The 17,420-nt window shown below is 40.4% G+C and overlaps 1 protein-coding gene and 6 non-coding genes across 7 annotated transcripts in view; 1 reads left to right on the top strand and 6 right to left on the bottom strand.

Annotated features, from left to right (window-relative positions):
* LOC118102693 (meiosis 1 associated protein) overlaps positions 1–17,420 on the top strand; it is a 33,071-nt gene that overhangs the window by 7,152 nt on the left and 8,499 nt on the right. The window lies entirely within an intron of this gene.
* Positions 241–312, bottom strand: trnaa-ugc. The gene has a single exon. It is a non-coding gene; the product is annotated as a tRNA-Ala (tRNA).
* Positions 795–866, bottom strand: trnaa-ugc. The gene has a single exon. It is a non-coding gene; the product is annotated as a tRNA-Ala (tRNA).
* trnaa-ugc lies at positions 1,142–1,213 on the bottom strand. Its single transcript has one exon. It is a non-coding gene; the product is annotated as a tRNA-Ala (tRNA).
* On the bottom strand, positions 1,463–1,534 carry trnaa-cgc. Its single transcript has one exon. It is a non-coding gene; the product is annotated as a tRNA-Ala (tRNA).
* Positions 3,781–3,852, bottom strand: trnaa-cgc. The gene has a single exon. It is a non-coding gene; the product is annotated as a tRNA-Ala (tRNA).
* On the bottom strand, positions 5,677–5,748 carry trnaa-cgc. The gene has a single exon. It is a non-coding gene; the product is annotated as a tRNA-Ala (tRNA).

The following is a 17,420-nucleotide window of genomic DNA, read 5'->3' as shown; positions in this document are numbered from 1 at the left end:
AGTGGGTGACATCACCTGTGGTTGACGTATAGTGCTGCCATTAACCCAAATGGCCTTTCGGTTTCCAGACTGAACGTGTCTCTCTTCCCTCATCATCACGTCACTGAAATATATGTCTTATTTGCCTCCTTATTCTCACAGATTGGAAGTGAAGGGAAGGTTAAGGATGAACATTGTGGGCACCTGAAACCAATTATTCAAATGAATCAGTCTAATAGTTGTAAAGATTTAAGATATATTTGGAGATGCTGGGGATTGAACCCAGGACCTCATACATGCAAAGCATGCGCTCTACCACTGAGCTACATCCCCATCGATAAAGCCAGAATATTATCCCAATTTTAGACGTTCACAGCACACCTAACTCATACAGATGATTAAACTTTCGGAGGTTTGACTCTACAAAATATAATAAGAGAATATTTTTTATTCTCACACGTTTCTGCTTCTTCACGTTTAGCTCTGAGGGAAACATAATTCTCACAGACTCACTTCATTACTCCTTCAGGAGGTTAGAGTTAGCTCTAAAAATGCCATTTAAACTCAAAACATAAACTTAGCATTCAGTCACATAGCTTTCAGTCCATAAAAGTCACTGCCCACAGAATACCTTGATTACAAAATAAAGTTAAAATGATAATTGCTCCTTTCCTCTCTAGACAAGATTATTCCCACACATTTCTTCTTTGCTAGTTTAGCTCTGAGGTCAATTTCATTTCCTGATGTACATACAAGTCAGGGTTCCATCAGGAGGTTCACAGTTCGGCTACAGTGAGTCAGAGAAATGCATAAATTGGAGATGCTGGGGATTGAACCCAGGACCTCATACATGCAAAGCATGCGCTCTACCACTGAGCTACATCCCCTTCTATAGTAATAGAACAATATCCCAACTCCAGATGTTCACATCACACCCAACTCATACATATGATTAAGCTTTCAGAGGTCTGTACAAAGAATCACCTTGATTACAAAAAAGAATATTTTTAATTTAACTGCACCTTTTCTCTCCAAATGCATGCGCTTATTGTCACAAATTTCTGTTTCTATGCTAGTTTAGCTCAAAGGGAAACATAATTCTCACACTCACTCCTTCCTTCAGGAGGTTAGCATTACTTCTACTACAGTGAGTATGCAAGATTGGAGATGCTGGGGATTGATCCCAGGACCTCATACATGCAAAGCATGCGCTCTACCACTGAGCTACATCCCCTTCTATAATTTCAGAATATTATCCCAACTTCAGACGTGTACAGCACACCTAACAAATACAAATGATTAAAGTTTCCGAGGTTTGACTGTACAAAGAATCACCTTGATTACAAAAAAAAGTTTTCTAAATGCATGAGCTTATTCTCACATGTTTCTGATTCTTCGCTAGTTTAGCTATGAGGGAAACATAATTCTCACAGACCCACTTCAGGAGGTTAGCTACTAGAGTCAGTAAGAGAATATGCAAGATTGGAGATGCTGGGGATTGATCCCAGGACCTCATACATGCGAAGCATGCGCTCTACCACTGAGCTACATCCCCATCGATAAAGCCAGAATATTATCCCAATTTTAGACGTTCACAGCACACCTAACTCATACAGATGATTAAACTTTCGGAGGTTTGACTCTACAAAATATAATAAGAGAATATTTTTTATTCTCACACGTTTCTGCTTCTTCACGTTTAGCTCTGAGGGAAACATAATTCTCACAGACTCACTTCATTACTCCTTCAGGAGGTTAGAGTTAGCTCTAAAAATGCCATTTAAACTCAAAACATAAACTTGCATATCTTTGACTGGCAAAAAACTACAATGTTTGATCAATCACTGTCGTCCATGATTTGATGTAAGTAATTACTATCTTATAATAGGCTTTATGTTTCAGTCATGTATATCTTTATCAATGATATATATTATATATTTACCATATGGTTAATAACTTAAAATACATTTTCTCGTCTTTGCAGTTAACCACTATTATGTGTTGCACAGACATTACCAGTTGAGCTGCCTCCTGGGAGCACCTAGTATGTTGCTGATGTATCAAAACATTTCAAACAATCTTAGAGCTTAGTGTTGGTTCAAACATTGTGACACAGAGATACTAGACACTGGTGCTGGGGATCTGCCAGCTGAAAGTAAGGAACCGGGAATGTGATGGATGACTTGGATCCATCTGACATTCTACAGGCCAAAAGGAAGTTCCTGCCAGTCTTAGCAGTAATACTTTCCTCCCTCCAGACTGGAGAAATATGAATATGTCCAGCTCGCTGAGCCTCTCCATCTGCTGCTGCTGCTGTGTGTTTGTGACGTGAATTAACTACAAAGAAACAGAGCCTGTATCTCTGGGTCCATATTGAGGTTATGGTGTGCATGTGCCTGTGCAATCTGTTGCACAAAGGAAAGCTCATTCATCAGCGTCCAATCATGCTTCATTTCAAAATCCTTATTTAAAGTCTTGTTACCCTGAGTGTCTTTTTCTAAGCATCCATCACAAACACTTGGCGTCACACAGACTATGTAAACATGTTGAATTAAAAATATGACTGTGGCCGAGTCGTCTCACACAAGTGCATTAACGGTAAACATGAATGTGAAGTGACAACACAATGGCAAAGCCACAACACAAATACAGTAAAGGTGCTTGGATCGCACAAAAAAGATGAAGTGGCTCTGCATGTTTCAACATCCGTTGTTGCTCATGACCGTTGGGGTGGTGTTTCTGTTGTGTAACTCTTGCATTCGTGTGTTATTGCGCTTGTCTCGACCACCATAAAGTATCGACCAGGCATATTATATTTACCTTCCAGACCGAATAATCAGTTTCAATTGAAGAAACATCTCTTTTGGTTTTATTACATGTTATCTTTGCAAAGTCATCGCGTACACACCGACACGATGACTTTGATGACCCCCTCTGAGACGAACAAGCTATGCACACGCAGACACACACAGACGGTAGTACTCTATCACTGATAGCTGGAGCAGCTGGCATGACAGATCACTTCTGTCTGGCTGTCTCTTATGAACACCTGGGCCTTGTCATTTCTCTGAGCCTGTTTAATCCCAAACAATATGACAATGAGCAGGAAGAGATTTTCATCTACAACCAAAGAGGTTCCCAGGGGTCTGATCAATCCTTCTCTACTACATCTACCTCTATGTTGTTGTTTATTGGGGTAATAATGTGGTGGAAATATTGTTTGCCTACTTACGTACTAACCTTATCCATAGGCTGTTTATTAAGATGGATGACTTGACAGCTCCCCAGAAATGGTTAGTACAGTACAAATCAAATACATTTTTCTCAAAGATGGTTTCTGTCATTTTAAGTAGTTCTTATTACACATGTATTTTTGGCTTAATTCCTGGCTAGTGAGAGGAAGTGGAGACACATCATCCATCTGTATAGGCTGTATATGACCTTATTCTGTGACCCATATAAATATAGATTTCAATCAATCATTCAATATTTGGATTCAACAGCTTACAATGTAAGACTTTGTTACCTGTGGTTGTCTCTCTCCAAAGCTTCTGAAATAGATTCAGCTTCAGTGTCCCATAGTAAAAGTGATTATAATTACAACTTCAAAGTGCCATCATGCAATATTATGGTGGCAGTGTTGTATTTGCTAGAAGTAGTATCACATGTGACTGTGGTTTGATTTGCACAAAGTCTGATCTTTGTTTAGTCACAGTAGATCTAAAGCCTCAGTGCTGATCATAGCAGGTGTTTTCTATTTGTCCTCTCAAACAATTTAAAGAGGACAATTATTAAAAGACATGGAGATGCTGGGGATTGATCCCAGGACCTCATACATGCGAAGCATGCGCTCTACCACTGAGCTACATCCCCTTCACTTTTTAAAAATTGTGTCTAGTCTTCTACAATCAAATTTGAAACTGGCCTAAATACATTGAACTGTAAACTATACAAATCAAAGAGAAAAGTGGCCTGCCATGATCTGACTTTATGAAGACAATGTCTTGGCTCTCAGACCTTCATCATGCCTTTCCCCCCATATTATTCATCCTGTTTAAGGCTTGAGGATGACATTTCATGTTCGTAAGGTTCGTTCAAGTGATGGACAGTGTATGGGATTCTTTGGTCTTCTTCTCAAGTTAAGAGATTTTGAACATATGCGCATGTCACTTATGATGTAAAAGACCTAAAGAGGGAAGTGTCACAAGCTTCTACCCCTTTTTCTTTGACATTGTTTTAGAATGTCCCACAGCCACCCCTACTATTATTCTTATTTTTATTTTCAGCTGTTTAAAATCTTTATGCACATCGCTGTGCTTGTGTATTTGTGTGTTTCTTCTTTTGTCAGAATTATATAATAAGGTGCGCTGTTCTATAAATCCATGTGGCGCGTGCTTCTCAAAAATCCCTTCCTTATCATCCTATATATCCCAAATTCTTCACATCACTTCTCAGCTTTGTTGAGGTGTTTATTTTATTTGAATACCTAGTTTGCAAATGTCTCTCAAAGTGACAATGCAGTTGATCCCTCCACATATATTTAGGCCCTAAATCCTACTTTCAAGTCACAGTGTGTATTCTGCTTGTGATATTTCTTTTGGCGGTTGTGTATTATTCCTACATTGATTTATTCTCCATCCATCCACCCATCTGTCTCACATCAATAAGCTCCTGCATTGCTTCGGTTTAGCTCTGAGCTCGGAGGTAAACATTTTCTCACACACAGTCAGCCCAGGAGACCTTATTTGTGAACACTGAACCACATTCCTTTATGTATCTTTCTCACAAAGTTATTTTATTTTCATCAGTCAGTAAATACTGAAGACACCTCAGTGCATAACAAAGTTTGGAGATGCTGGAGATTAATCTCAGGACAAGGAGAGTGGGTGGGGTCACCTGCAGCTGATATAGTGTTCGCATTAACTTAAATGGCCTTTTGGTTGCCAGACTGTGTCTCTCTTCCTTATTAATCAGTGGAATCTGGCCTGATCGGAGCTGTAATTTGGCTCCAGGAGAGTGTCTCTGCAAAGGGTGAGACAAACCTTCAATCAGACACAGTTGCAAAGATGCAAAGGAAAAAACTGTGATAAATTTGACAGTGAAACTGCACCTTTATTTGGTCATTCTTTAGTGGGACAAATAAAGCTAATAATCGTGGTTTCAGTTTTTGTAAACGTTTAAGACAAAGGTTGATTCTATATAAATTTCATAGTATTAGTTGGAGATGCTGGAGCTTGAACCCAGGACATCATACATGTGAAGCACACACTCAGACTGAGCTACATCTCTGACAGTTGATCCTAATATTATACCGATTGTAGATGTTCAGCCCACACATCTATACAGCTGAAATACCTTTTAGCGGTTGCCATAATGAGGTCAGACTATGATCATAACAAATCACCTTGAGTGTAAAAAGTCATATTTTATATCTTTATACTCTCTCTCTGTCTGTCTACACTAAGTCAGCCTCAAACATCTTTCTTTCTCTGCTTATTTCATCTCTGAGGTAAAGACAATTTCCTCACACACACATTGTGTGTGTGAGGTTTAGTTCTAATCAGTGTGAGCATGGGTGGATAGAACATTCAATTACTGTTGCAAGCTTGTGGACCATAAGAGGCCACACTTGCATATCTGTGTCCAAGCACTTCATACTTCATTTCGTTCAGTGAGTGAGCAAAGTGTAAGAAAGACTGGAGATGCTGGGGATTGAACCCAGGACCTCATACATGCGAAGCATGCGCTCTACCACTGAGCTACATCCCCTTCTGTCCTCTCCAAAAATACTTCAATATTAAACTATAAGAAGGATATCTCATCTCTGATAAAGTGCTGTAGGATTCTGCAAATCAGTAAATGCAGTAATTGCCAATTTAATTCAAACTCAAAACTAAAACTTTCTCCTGGACTGGCCAAAACACTACATTGTTAGATATATTGTTTCAAATTACACAAAAGTACTTTTGTGAATGTAATAGAGGATGACGATGATGCAGATGCTCACAAAACTGTTATCCCTTTCATTAGTATATTGTGAATGAATGTGTTGGTAATGTAACATAACAAAAGTTCAAACTTCATAAAATCCCTTTACTGGTTTAAAAAATGAGCAAATTGCTGCAATTTTTGTTTTGTATCAGGGATCTCTGAGCTACAGGTAGACGCAGACTGACTCATGGGTTGGACTGAGATTTCATCAGTGATTCAGTGATTCAGTGATATGTCATTTCATGTGCATATGTCTGTTTTTGCAGGTTAGGATCTGAGTACAAACATGTCACAGACGAGTGACTCAACAGTTTTTCTTTTTGCACCTTTTCTCCCCTGTGTGTGTGTGGAGGGGTTGAAGTGTGTGGGGGGGGTTCCCATATAATCTTCACTCTTCACTTTTAATCATACCCGGCTTCACAGGAGCTGCTGCGCTCCATCAGAGCAGAACGGAGAGATGAGAGGACTTTCTCTCCTTTCCATCTCTTCTCTCTGCACTTCTTTAATTACTCCTTTTCTTTCTCCTCTGCCTCACTCTTCCTCTTTTCCTATGTCTTTGCTCTGATTTTTTTCTGACTCTCTCTTGCTCTCTCGCTCCTCCCTGGTATTTTGCAGGATTCCAGTGAAGTATCCCATTTCCTCTCTGCTTTTATCTCACTGTATCTCTTTTGCATTATCATAGATATATGATGTATTAACCTAGATTTATTCTCTTCCTCTGCCCTAATCACTTTGGGTTTTTCTAGAAGTGGGTCTGCTTACATTAAAACCAGGCTCTGTGAATGGAGGGCTGCAAAGAAATTTGTATCTGTTTTGGTAGCCAAACTCTCAAAAACATGCACTTTAAACATGAAATTAAGTATTATGTTTAATAGCCTTAAACAGGGTTGTGGTATATCAGCATGTAAATGATACAAAGATGAAGTAAACATGACTAAACAATACCTTCTGTGTACACTGAAGGAAGCCTGTTTTCACAATAGATCATGTCACAACTGAATATCTACATGTTGCCAAGACTGTGGGTGTTCTGCATTGTGTAATCATATTAACCGTTACACTGCCTCCGGTGTGTACTGTGTATCATCTGTGTGACTGCCACCCTGAACACGTAACGCTCTTTTTCTTTCCACGTTGTCATTCTCCTCATTTGCCTCCTCCGGAACACTTAAGCCATTCCCACACCCCACACGGCCACAGTTGGATCAGCGAACATCTCACAAAAAAACGTTTTGAATTCGCAGGAATAATGACTCTCAAAATGTTTTGCCCCTTGAGAGGAGGATTATAATCCACTGGCCTACAGCCCAGAATTTTAAAAGGGTAAACCAAGTCTTCATCCTGAGGGCTTAGAATGAGACTCGTTTCACGTATTGCATTACAATAATAATGTGAAGCTTCCGTCGCTCCCCAGCGGCATCTTCTCGACTCAGTTGTCATCCTCTTTACAAAGATTTAAGACGAACAGAGCAAAGACCGTGCAGCTTTTTTAAAGCGCAAATGCTTGCAAATGTGGTTGTATTAACTTTGGTCATCTGGACGGTGAAGGGTACTGTAGTGTCACTACAACTTACTTGACCCGAACTGAGACAAAAGCCTTAAACTGCTCAGCCTTAAAAAAGGATTTATACACTTTAAACACTCGGGTCTCCAAATAGCATTTCAATGAGGACCGACTTACAGAGAAACAAATGAGTCAGAATAGAATTTTATTTATTCTGAACTGCAGGAATAGACTTTGGTGCTTAGACCCTGGCAGGAAGTAGAACACGATGGAAGCAGTCCAATGAATTAAGTGCTTAAGATATAAAGGAGACTTTCTGTAGGGGGCTAGATGCTGGTGGTGATGATGAGGAATAGAGGAGGAAGGCTTCTGATTGGCCGGTTTGAAGGGAGATGGGCGTGTTTTCACAGTTGAGGTGGTGCAGGGGTAAAGGTGAAGAAGCCTTTTGGGTAAGAAGTGAAACGTCAAGAGAGACAAGCTAGTCCAGTTGCCTTTGTTCACATTTACAACTTCTGAAGATACCATCACCTAGATGACTGAGAATCTTCACAGATACTGTCTGGTTTTATTTCATTGTTTGTATAGATTCAGAAGTTCGAAAGTCCCCCCAGTTTTATCCATCTATTATCTACACCGCTTATCCTTCGAGGGTTGTCATGACAAATTGAATTGAGTGAATCTCTGGAAGTACTAAGAGGTTTATTGTAATTATTGTTGGTATTTGTGATTTGCTCAGTGCATCGGCCGTGTGCAGCTAACTCCAGTGTGAACTCAATTCCCATAGGATGCTAATAAACACCATTCCTACATTTTTGTGTAATTAGTTCTGTGTAAAAACTATTTTCCACTCTCCCCCAGACTTTTCCTCCTCAGCTACGATTTCAACCACACACCTGCAGCTGCTCAACACGGGGTCACCCTCTCCTGCTCAGTCTCTTCCTCTGTCTCTTAAAGCCAGTTGATTTTCCGTCACAGTCAGCTAGTTCAGTTTGGCGTGTGGTTATAGTAAACGTCGTTGGGAGGAAACCCCACCCAGACCTGCAGACACACACAGCCACAGCTGCTTCAAAACGTTCACACAAAGAGGAGGAACACTGCACACACACGCACACGCGCACACACACACACACACACACACACACACACACACACACACACACACACACACACACACACACACACACACAGGGACACGGATGAGGACGGTGAGACAATATTTGCTCTTTTTTTGTGTGAATAAATATTGTTTAACATGACTGACGGTGTAGATGCATGAAAATGAGGAGTGCTTGTTTTCCATATTGCTACCCACACGCGGGGCCAAGGTCGGGCTGTTCACACCTCTGTGTGACGTTAGCAGGGCAGCAGGTGATCGGACAGATGGAGACTGGCATCACTCTACACACCAGGATATAAGCTATTAGTCCCAGACTGTATTTTCCTGCTTCGTGAGCACGACCTTACTAGTCTGTAACCCTGCATTTCATCTTATTAGTCAGAGTCTTCTCCATGCAAATCTAATACATCTGTAACAGGGTGGGGTCTCATACGTTTTCCTGTGGTTGCATCTTGCAGGAAGAGAGGTTTCGTGATCCCTCCTTCTTGCAGGTTTTTCGTCATCGTCCTGTTAAGAACAACAGATGGTTGGTGAAGAGAAAAGCAAGGGGGGGTGGACAGAGAAAGAAGTAAAAGAAAACCTTGAAACTCCTCTGAGTAGTTCACAGCTATTAAACACCCCTGCCTACCTGCCTCTGTCTGCTGCCATATCAATCATACCCCTCTTCCACCTTCATCACCTCTCTCTCCAAAGGGAAAAGTTGGAGGTTGAAAATTGTATCTGAAATTGCAGTAAGGCCCAGAGGTCAAATAGCAGAATCTGAACATGGCATTGTAGCAGTCTCCTCGATCATAGAAATCGAGGAGGGGGGAATCGTAAGGGGAATTGCACAAAATGTCTGTGGACCAAGATAATCAGCGGTTCACTGGGTCCCCTCTATGCTGTGGGCCTGCTTTGCCCACCCTCACACACACTCACTACATATTAACAGTATAAAAATGTGCTAAATTATTATTGGTTTTTTTATCAGTGCTTTTACTACAAAAAGAAACAAGCTGCCACGTTTGTTTTATCAGCACTACAGTAATTAAACTCAACCTCCCAATTTATAATTTGAATTTGCCTCAGGTTTTCTCTCACATCTTGGCTTTTAAGGTGCTTATGTACACTACCGTTCAAAAGTTTGGGGTCACTTAGAAATTTCCTTCTTTTTCAAAGAAAAGCACTGTTTTTCTCAATGAAGATAACATTAAATTAATCAGAAATACACTCTATACATTGTTAATGTGGTAAATGACTATTCTAGGTGGAAACGTCTGGTTTTTAATGAAATATCTACATAGGTGTATAGAGGCCCATTTCCAGCAACTATCACTCCAGTGTTCTAATGGTACATTGTGTTTGCTAATCGCCTTAGAAGACTAATGGATGATTAGAAAACCCTTGAAAACCCTTGTGCAATTATGTTAGCACAGCTGAAAACTGTTTTGCTGGTGAGAGAAGCTATAAAACTGGCCTTCCTTTGAGCTAGTTGAGTATCTGGAGCATCACATTTGTGGGTTCGATTATACTCTCAAAATGGCCAGAAAAGAGAACTTTCATGTGAAACTCGCCAGTCTATTCTTGTTCTTAGAAATGAAGGCTATTCCATGCGAGAAATTGCGAAGAAACTGAAAATTTCCTACAACGGTGTGTACTACTCCCTTCAGAGAACAGCACAAACGGGCTCTAACCAGAGTAGAAAGAGAAGTGGGAGGCCCGGTGCACAACTCAGCAAGAAGACAAGTATATTAGAGTCTCTAGTTTGAGAAATAGACGCCTCACAGGTCCTCAACTGGCAGCTTCTTTAAATGGTACCTGCAAAACGCCAGTGTCAACATCTACAGGAAGAGGCGACTCCGGGATGCTGGCCTTCTAGGCAGAGTGGCAAAGAAAAGCCATATCTGAGACTGGCCAATAAAAGAAAAGATTGATATGGGCAAAGAACACAGACATTGGACAGAGGAAGATTGGAAACAAGTGTTATGGACAGACGAATCAAAGTTTGAGGTGTTTGGATCACACAGAAGAACATTTGTGAGACGCAGAACAGGTGAAAAGATGCTGGAAGAGTGCCTGACGCCATCTGTCAAGCATGGTGGAGGTAATGTGATGGTCTGGGGCTGCTTTGGTGCTGGTAAAGTGGGAGATTTGTACAAGGTAAAAGGATTTTAAATAAGGAAGGCTATCACTCCATTTTGCAACGCCATGCCATACCCTGTGGACAGCGCTTGATTGGAGCCAATTTCCTCCTACAACAGGACAATGACCCAAAGCACACCTCCAAATTATGCAAGAACTATTTAGGGAAGAAGCAGGCAGCTGGTATGCTGTCTGTAATGGAGTGGCCAGCGCAGTCACCAGATCTCAACCCCATTGAGCTGTTGTGGGAGCAGCTTGACCATATGGTACGCAAGAAGTGCCCATCAAGCCAATCCAACTTGTGGGAGGTGCTTCAGGAAGCGTGGGGTGAAATTTCTACAGATTACCTCAACAAATTAACAGCTAGAATGCCAAAGGTCTGCAATGCTGGAATTGCTGCAAATGGAGCATTCTTTGACGAAAGCAAAGTTTGAAGAACAAAATTAATATTTCAAATAAAAATCATTATTTCTAACCTTGTCAATGTCATGACTATATTTTCTATTCATTTTGCAACTCATTTGATAAATAAAAGTGTGAGTTTTCATGGAAAACACGAAATTGTCTGGGTGACCCCAAACTTTTGAACGGTAGTGTATGTGTGGGCTGCATCTAACTACACTTGACATTGATTGGTTTGTAGATGGGTGAGCATCAGACATTGACTTGTTGATTTGGTGGGTAGTAGTCTTTCCATATGATGGAGAAAGTGAATGAACCGCTTCATTTGATTAATTTCCTGATACTACCAGCATCACCACCTTCAGGTTCCGCTGGTCTGGACCACGGTTCGAGGCGCCTTTCACACCTGTTATTTTGATTCGGACTTGAGTGAAAATCTGGAGGTTCAGACCAAATGAACTCAATGTGAAAGCGTTACACGTATACATGGTACTCTGGTTAGGGGACATTTCATGACATTAAAAACCAAAAGTGTGTGAGAGTCACTATGAGAGTGAACTATTGTTGAATCCTTGAAAGTAGATTTTTGGGATTGCATCATTGCAACTGTGATAAACTGTTGCCATTGTCATAAAGTATATATCCTTCCGATGTCTTTTCGTCTTCTCCTCCTCTGTAACCCTCTCTTCTCCTCTGAACCTCCTTGAGCACAGTCTGCAGAGCTCCTCTCATCTTCTGTCCTCTTGTCCTGTTTCAAGTGCTTCAAAAGGAGTCATTCAGCTGCCACCCTCTCTGAGCCTCCGTGTCCGTCTCCATATGTCATCCACCCGTTTCCACATTCTGCTTGAAAAACAAGCAGTTGATCTCCTGCTGTCGCTTTGCTCTCTATCCGCTGGCCATGCTCATTATAATATGATTTATGTGAATTAACGTGGCGGCAGCTCCTCTTCCCCAACATCACAGGTATCATTTTTTTAATAATTGTAGCAGCAGATTTGTGGTAGTCTATGGAAACATCGTATACGCGCCTGAAGGCAGGAACATGGAGGAATTTGTTGATGAATATTTTTTCTCCGTTTTCCATCCACTCTCGTTTTGCACACGTACAGAATTAAATCGGCTGCCATTGAAGATGCCCCCTTTTTTGACCTTCCCGTAACCATTTGTCACTCCTCTATTTCTGCCCTCTCTTTCTGTTCGTCCTCCATAGTAATGACAGCCAGATAACTGTGTGGTCGTCCTCTTGTCCTTTTCAAAAGTGTCCGTCTGCTTTGATTGTCTCCATGATCGCACGCCCCTAACACAAGTGACTGCGAGGCAATTAGGTCACACAGCCGCTGGTGTGATGAGTGCCTGTGTTTCAGACCAGATGATCAATGTCCTATTTGTCCCAGTCCAAAACTACATCAATGAGCTATTCATCATTATTGCTCACACAGACACACTCACAGACAAGGACAGAGTGCGTGTCGACAGTGTCGCTCTCTGTAAGTGAGATATGGATGTCAGAGGGGAATTCCACACGCAGACAGTCATTTCTGCTAACTTCATGTTTATGCACACTCTGTGAAGTTTGTCCCAGGGCCATGCATTAGGTTGATATCACAGTATTGCCTCATCTGTGTATTCAATTGACACATCGGTGCCAAGTAGCAGGATTGTTGTTTGTGTTACATAAGCGGAGTTAGTTAGTGAATTAATGGGAGTCATTTTTTGATAATATATTTGTCAGACATAGGGTTTATGCATATGAAAAATTAGTGTATACCCGCTATCTTGGTGCAAAAGAGGTATTAAAGGATGATTCCAGTTTATCTGGGGTCTTGTTTTTGTAGCAACAAATTATTTGGTGAAATATTGGAATATGGGTAAAGAATAAATCAACAGTACAATGCCACCATAATCAGTAGAACTGATTGAAACCAAAATACAATCCAAGTTGTAACAAACTGGAATTGCACTTTAATGAAGGATATCAAACTCTGGAATCTCCCACTGTTTTGAAGTGTCACTGTGAAAGAAGCTCATTTACTTTCAGATTCAATGCAGTTGTTTGTTTTTTGTCATCTGACCTCATTAGAAATGTTATGTAAGTAAAATGAATGAAAAATGCATATTTTATACATTAAATAATAATGTTCTTAGAAATAGATGAATATGCTTTAAAAAAAGAACAGAACTTGAACTGAATAATCATAACTCAACAAATGAACTGAAACAGAACAAAGAGCTCCAAGCTATTGACAAACTTCAAAGTAGTCCTCCATTAGTGTGATCTTTCCAGAATTATGTAATGGTCAGAGGCTTTTACAAGGATTTCCACCATTACACAGCACTGTTTCCATTATCTGCATCTGGTCGAGCTGATCCATATCGAAATGAATGAGTGAACACAGGATGGTAGTGCAGTGCTCCACTTCCTGTTCTAGTCATGCATTAGCTAACAGTGTCACTGGTTTCCCCAGCCAAGCTAATGTTACACAGGTCGATGGACATGAGGATGATGCACTTGTCCTAATGCAAGTAAGAGGAAATATTACTGGGTGTGGTCCTGCAGGGTCGGTCAGAGAGAGCGGAGGCTCAGAAAAATAAATAACAGAGATGGACATTAAGAGAAAGACCAGAGAGTAGGATGGATTTATATCTCTGTCCAGTGTAATTTGTACATATTTATATTATCCCAGTCATCTACTTACAAAGCAAAGAGGGTCTTAGCGATCAGAGAAAGAAACAAACAGGCCCCTTGATATCATGTCGTAGCCAATTACGTTGGTTTCCCCCAAAGACTGTATATAAAGATGGATGATGTATCTCAACTTGCTCCGACTTGCTCCTTGTTTACGACCTATAATGCAGTAAACCCCCAGGGGGCGATCAAGACGCTTGTCCATCTTTATATACAGTCCTTGGTTCCCCCCTTGTATTTCTAGCATTTCTTCAAAACTTATTAAAGTTTTAGACACAACTTAGTTATCTTGTTCCAATTCGTTATTATCTTGTGGCCATGAATTATGTTTTTTTCCCAAATGTCACCAGGGGGCTCTGTAATTTGAATGCAAGCCATGTGAATTGTTCAAAATTAACAGCCCTACCCTCCTTACAAAGCTGTTAACTAACCCACCTCCTCTGAACGCCATCACATCAGTCATTTATTTAACAAAAAGAACACATGCCTCTCCAGGGAAATTATAGCTGAAGTGAAGTCATTACATTTTCCTCTAATCAAATTGTGTTTCAAGGGTATTTGTGTGTGTGTGGAGGTGAATCACAAGTGTCTTTGCCCTTTGGCAAATCTCAACAGTACTGCAGCACCACTAGGGTTTCAATTAATGCAAAAATATTGACATGGTTGTGTCTCAACTGTGCATCAACATATGGAAACATACAAGTTATTTGGATGGGAAAAGATTTCATTTTCATATATAGTCATAAGAAGAGAGATGCCAATGTAAAATTAAGCGGGCAAGACATTAACAGCTATTCTCTATATGACTGTATGTGTGGTACCAGAAATGTAATGACTCAGTTCCTGCAGTTAAAATCCGTTTCAACAGATAGAGTGTAGAAGCTACAGTTGGACCCCAAAGCCACAAGGGAGTTGTCCTTCTTGTTGCAAAGCTTCTCTTTTATCTGATGACTTGATAGTAGAATTGAAAGTTGAAGGTTTTACCCTCCAAAATAAATGCATACCTCCTGTTATGAAACCACATTTAAATTAAGTAGATCCAGAAATCAAACTCGTTCAAACGAATTGCTTTCATTGCAGGCCCCCCGCATTTCTACAGGACTGTTTTGGTTTCTTTGCACCTTCTGTCTGGAACTCGTTAAGTGTCTTTTCACATCAGAATCCATGAAATATTCCCTGAGAAGTAAAGGAAAATGTTGAAAAATGTCCTCTCTCAAAATTTTAAAGAAAGAAAGAAAGAAAGAAAGAAGCAAACTGATCCGGATCCGCACCAAAATTTCTTAGGTTGTTCCCTGACCTATATTTCATTCTTCCACAAAATTTCACAGTTAACCAGTAATTTTTGCGTCATCTTGCTAAATAACAAACAGGCAAGCAAACAAGTGCCAGTGAAAACATAACTCCATGGCTCCTTAAGTTAGCAATTAATCTAAAAGCTAATATAGTCAAAAATGTTAAGAATAAAGCCGAAATAAATACATTTTGCATTTTGATGATAAAGTCGAAATGCAGAGGATAAAGTCAACTCCTCTGGTCCATCAGATCCAGTTCGAGCAGCTGCCAATGTTCCATCTTTCCACGCTCGTGTGGTTTCTCCTTCTGAACAGACAGTTTCAGTGAATACTAATTACCACTCAGCCTTAATGCACTAAAAGAGAAAGAATTTCCTTGTTACTAAATCTGATTTTGAAGAACAATTTCGCCAAATCACCTACACGAGGCCTTTTGTTGAAGCAGTCATATGGGTTTACATTAGTTTGATGACTTTAATCCTGAAATTTCAACTTTTATTCTCAACATTTCCACTTTATTCTCAAAATTCTTCTCCAAAATTCGTCCTAAGAAGACATCGTTCACATCCGGCAGTAGTTGAACAGCCATTCACTTATATTCATGTGTCTTCACTGAGATATTTAACCTGTAATCCTCATGTTTGACTCCACCATGAGCTTATGTCATTGTAAATTTACAACACTCGCACCACACACACTTAATGAGATTCCACTGCGACTGTGCTTCCTTACCTCAGCATGGGTGTCACACTTTATCTTCTCTCGTACACACGTGTACACACACACACACACACATACGCAGGACATGTTAATGAGATTCAGGTGAGCTGTTAAACTTTTAGATGAGAGGGCTGAGTTACATGGTCTGCCTCATAATTTAATAGATTCTTAATCTTCCAACACAGACAGGGCACATAGAACAGTAACAGCTGGGAAGTGGGGGATGATAAAGCTTAATTGATTTTTTTTTCTTGTATATCTTGCGTACCTACAGTAAACACACACTTCATGAACTCAGCAAAGATCGAGAGGGAGGGACGGGAGGATTTAGCAAGGTAAACAAATCCTTCATGAACGCAGATAAGGCTGCTGGAGGGAGACGGACAGCATCATTACCTCAGTTCCCGTCAGGGTTAACTGCTCTCACCTATATCCCACTCGGCTGGTAACATATTTCTCTGTGGAATATATAGATATTCACCCTCACACACACACTCATGACTGTCTGGGTGGTTTTATGCTGCTGTCAGAAGCGTTCTTTCCTTTTTTTCTGGAAGTGTTTATCTCTTACAAACACACACACACACACACACACTTCTTCTTTCTTAAGGAGGACTTAAATTGGCATAATACATAGCTTCAATTGAAACTAAATGCCTAATCCAAATCTAAATTTAAAAGCAAATACATACACACACACACACACAGATAGGACTTTGAATTGCCTACTCTTCATCCCCATGTCTGCTAGTCCTGACAAGGTCAGTGTTTATGCTGGAAAATGTCCTAAAGAAATAATAAATGTGTTCAAACACACACACACACACTGTTACTGTTACTAATTACAAGTATATCTCATCTTATCTTCCCCTTCTCCTCTGTGCTCTCCCTCCTATCTGTAATTTATACTTTCTTTCCCTCTTTACTCTAACAACTTCCATAATTCTTCCCTTCCTCCCTCTATCACTCGCTCTGTTTCCTGCTTTCTCCATTCCTATTCCCCAGACAGACATTATTGGAGCGAGTGGGTATCGATTTGCCACAACCCTTTTTCCTCTATCTCTGACCATCTCCAGTAGTTTTCTCTATCTTTTCCATCACCATTTCCAGAACACATCCTCCCTCTTGCTCTTCCAACCGTACATCCTGCCTCTCTCTTTCTAATTACTTTTGGGTTAGTATGAATTTTATCCTCCTTGTTCTAGATCCACTAGTTTTCTCTGCAGTCATTTTGCATTTTCCTGCAGGATCATAACTGTGCTGATGCCAGTATACAGAAGAATACATGTCTTATTATAGTTCTGATCCTAAGAATCAAACAATTCCCAATAGTTCTTTAATCCACAGATCACTTAGAGCGAGAGCAGTGCGGCAAGTGTCGCAGTTGAAAGCAAAGCATCTTGACTTTACAGCTTTTTTTGACACATTAAAGGGGAACTTGTAAAGCAAAAGTGCCATTACTTCCCTCTTTGTTACCCTCTTAATCTACTGTCTCTCTCTCTCAGCCTTCATCCTTCACCCAGCAAGGATCAGACCATAAAACATCCTTCAGCAAACATAATTCTTTCCCCTCAGATCAAGTTCTTATTTCCAGATGAAGCACTTTTT

The sequence above is a fragment of the Hippoglossus stenolepis genome, chromosome 23 (assembly GCF_022539355.2).
Source record: "Hippoglossus stenolepis isolate QCI-W04-F060 chromosome 23, HSTE1.2, whole genome shotgun sequence".
In the NCBI taxonomy this organism is placed as follows: Eukaryota; Metazoa; Chordata; class Actinopteri; order Pleuronectiformes; family Pleuronectidae; genus Hippoglossus; species Hippoglossus stenolepis.
Note: the sequence above shows the minus strand (reverse complement) of the source record. Positions and strands in the feature narration are given on the sequence as shown.